Genomic DNA, 4,081 nt, shown 5'->3' with positions numbered 1-4,081 from the left:
CTTGAATCATGACATGAGTGGCTTCCATAACTTCACAATTATTTCTCGGAGAAACTCCATTTTGTTGTGGATTGTATGGAATGTTGAGCTCCCTCTTAATACCCGCATCTTTGCAAAATTCATTGAATTCATTATATTCATATTTGGTTCCATTATCAATTCTCAATGTCTTGATATTGTTTCTTGTATTGATTCTCCACCAATGCTTTGAAAGAGAGAAACCATATAAATAATTCATCCTTCTTCTTCGAGAATTAAATCCAAGCTTTGTAGGAGAAGTAATAAAAAATATAACATAGTATAAGCATCCTCCCATTGTATTCATGGGAAAATGACTAGCCATATCAAATTGGATCAATTGGAGAATATCAGTTGTCTTTCTCTCACTTGAAGGGAATGATCCCTTTATATGTTTTCCTATTGCACAACCTTGATAAACTCCTTCATGATTCATATGAAATTCGGGCATCCCTGTGACCATATTCTTTACACTTAGCGAGGATTTATAATGTAAATGAGAAAATATGCGATGCCATGATTCACATTAAATAGAGGTGTCATTTTCCAAAGCTCCAAAAGTACTTCCACCAACATGATAAAGACCATCAACCCCAAAATCAAGAGTAAAATCATCTCTAAAGTTCTTATTCCATGCATGTACCTTTCCATCAATGAGGTCTACCTTAAAGCCTTTGTCCTCTATTGCAGAAATAGATACCAAATTCTTCTTCAAATCGAGCACATACAAAACATATTGAAGATGTATGGCTTGACCGTAGTGCAAGTGAAGAGTAACAGTTCCTATACCTTTCATGAGGAAGTTGACAATATCTCCAAGAATAATATTTAGATTAGTCTTCCTCTCAACTAATTTTGAGAGAACCTCCTTATATCTAGTGAAATTCCTTGAGCATCCACTCTCAATGAACCACTAATCCAAGTTGTCCAAAGGAGAGGTAGTAGATAAAATAGAAATGAGATAATACTCATATTGTTTTTCAACATTATTTTCATCATACCTAACATTTCTTGTCATCTGGGGAGGTCGATTATTTCCTTCTCAAGTAGTAGAAGAATTCCATTTTCCTTTATAGTTATACCGTTGTTTCTTTGATTTTTGTTGTTGTACCTTAAAGGATTTTATCGTGAGGACATTCTGTAGCATAATGGCAAAATTTATTTCAATTAAAGCATCTTCTTTTTCCTTTTCCTTTGATTCCCTTCATAGGCCCAAAACCCTGACTTCTTGTATTTTATGGACCAACATCATTTCTTCTTTTAGCTGGTGTAGAGGAAGCAGTAGGTTCACTTACATTAACATACTTATCTCTCCTTGTCATCCTTATTTCCCCTTGAGTTCATCTACACAATAGCTCATCAAGACTATGTATCTCATTATTGTTAAGAATGGTTGTGAAAAATGTTTCCCAAACCATTTTAAAACCTCCAAGTGAAATAAGGGTGAGTTCCCTGTTCGTAGTAACTTCTCCAATAGATAGAAAGTCATGCTTTACATGAGTTATTACCATGAAATATGCTTGTATAGACTCCCTTTTGTCCACTTTGATATCCTTAATCTTTTTCTTGGGAAACAGAATTTGATTTCCATTGTTGACTTTGAACATCCCTATCAACTTGTCATACATTTCCTTCAGAGTTCCTAGATCCAAAATATATTACACTGCCTTGGAAGTCCCTAGATCAAAAGTATAAGAGACTAAATGATTTTGAATAGAGTTAACTAAATTTTATTAGCTCTAACCTTTATTTTTCCATAATTTTTTCTAGAAGCAACAAGTGCATTTGAAGGAGGCTCCACCAATTTCCCTTGCACAAAATCCAACACTTCATGTTCCTCGAAGGTCAAACCAAGAATCATCTTCTAGACATGATAATATGAATTTGCATTAAGATTATCCTCTATCTTGAAATATGGGTGAGTAGGCATGGAGTCTCGTTCCAAAAGACCTTGTTCAACAACAACAATTAATTAATAGTGATTTATTCTCTTGTTCCATGACCTTTTATCCACATGGGACCTAATACCATGTTAAATTTTATGGTATGTTCTATGCTTGCAACAGTTACTCCAATGTCTTACTAGCCCAATAACAACTTTACTTCATATTCCAATAGAAATCACATTAAAACCTTAGTAGCATTCACTTTAGATGATCATTGACATTAATTCTAAATATAACATAAACAACAAGTACAAGAAGAAATTATATGATAAGTAAATTGTGTAAAATGAAAATTTTCAAGTGAACTTTATACTCAAGATACCCAAGATACATGTGTATTTGTAAATTAGATCACATATATTTGTAAATTAAATTATATTAAGTTTGAACATTTACATTTTTACCCATATTTGTTAAATTGTTGAAGAGCATGTAAATAATGGTGGGCAGTAACTCCTATTAAGTATATTTATTTACATATTTTTCCTTATCCCATGGTTTATGAAAATAGGTGCTTAAGTTATAGTGGGTAGTAAATTATGATAAATATGTTTCTTTTCACCCAAGGAAAATGCACAACTTTATTTATAATTAAAAAAATTACATGTCTTAGATGCTAACTAGAATATACATAAAACCAAATCCTAACTTCTCAGGATCTATAGAAGCTCATGAAAGACCTAAAAATAATCTAGTTTTTTCTACCTTTCTTTTTCTCCACCTTTCACCAACTCCCTGTGTTGGGTGTGAATGATACAATAGTCATTTGATGCTTGTTTATAGTTTCTGGAAGTTCTTTTTTAGAATTCGAGCCATCTAATGCATGGATTGATTTATTTCCACTTACCTCTTTTTCAAGCACAAAATTCTCACTCTGCTGTTGTGGAATGGTTGGCTTTAGAACTAATGCGGAACTGTGGTCAAACTCATATTTTTGTGAGATGTTCTCATTGTTTTGATCATTATTGTTTGTGGTGTTTTTTTGGGATGTTTGCATCTTTTGTTGCCTCTTCCTGAGGTCTAATGGGTTTCCAACCTTTTAGTTTTTTAGGTTGTCTCTTATTTCTTTTGGGGTCTTTTTTAACTTGTGGTCATGCACTTTGAAGGTGACATGTTTGGAGACATCCACGACAACGAAATGTTGTATTATCATAATCTAAAGGTTGTATCCATTGAATATTGTTGTGGACCAACATAATGCTATCAGGTACGCTTGGCTAAGATCTTATTCAATAAGTATTTTGGCAAAAGTAAAAATTCGTTTTGAGATTCCATTTGCATAAATATTAATAAATTTCCCCAGTGAGTTCCCAATTAATTCTAATACTTTGTGCTTCCAAAAATGCAATGGTAGATTATGTATTCTGACCCATAGAGTCATTTTGGATACCACCATGGTGATAACATCGAATCCTGGGAACCAAGGTATCATCAAGAGCCCTGTGTTGCCCCAAAGCCATAGTCCCTCATTTAAAACATAGTCCTTATATTTTGTTGTATCAAATATAACAATAAAAAAACCCTTAGAACATAAATGAATATAACAGTTTGATGTCCAAGTAGAGAATGTCCATTGATGTAGAGCAACCTATTTGGGCTGGAAACAATTAAATCTACATATAACTACTTTTGTATGAAAATTTTCATAAAGCTTGTATAACTTAGGCAATGTGAATGTTAAAGTTTAGATCTAGGACTTTTTCTCCATGATATAGGGCTGAGGTAGATTTGGAAATGGAACTAGTTTGGTTTGGGTCTCCTCCTTCCTTTAGACTGCATCCTTGAAAGAGCCTAGACCCTTTGAGCTAGAACCAAATCTTCCTCCAAGAAATTTTGCATTGAGGATGATGGTCATGTCAGTACCAATGCCATATTCTTGTAGCTTGAGGTTCTCCTGAAGTATATCCCTGCATGAATCGAATTTTGCAAAGCAACTAGTATACCCAATTGTTTTTAAATCTCACACTTGAGATCTTATATTCGCATCAAATTCTAGATCCTCTTGCAGATAGAATTCCCTTGCAATGTTTTGATAAATATTTGGATTAGGACTCCCTCATGTGATTCATGCTCCATCTTTTGGAAATACACCACCAGTTTGTCATAAAAAAATTGTA

This window comes from Pinus tabuliformis, chromosome 4_1, assembly GCF_031772625.1.
Source record: "Pinus tabuliformis cultivar Carrire ecotype Pingquan chromosome 4_1, CPIR1, whole genome shotgun sequence".
NCBI classification, from domain to species: Eukaryota; Viridiplantae; Streptophyta; class Pinopsida; order Pinales; family Pinaceae; genus Pinus; species Pinus tabuliformis.
The sequence above is the reverse complement of the archived record's forward strand: the minus strand, read 5'-3'. Positions refer to the sequence as shown.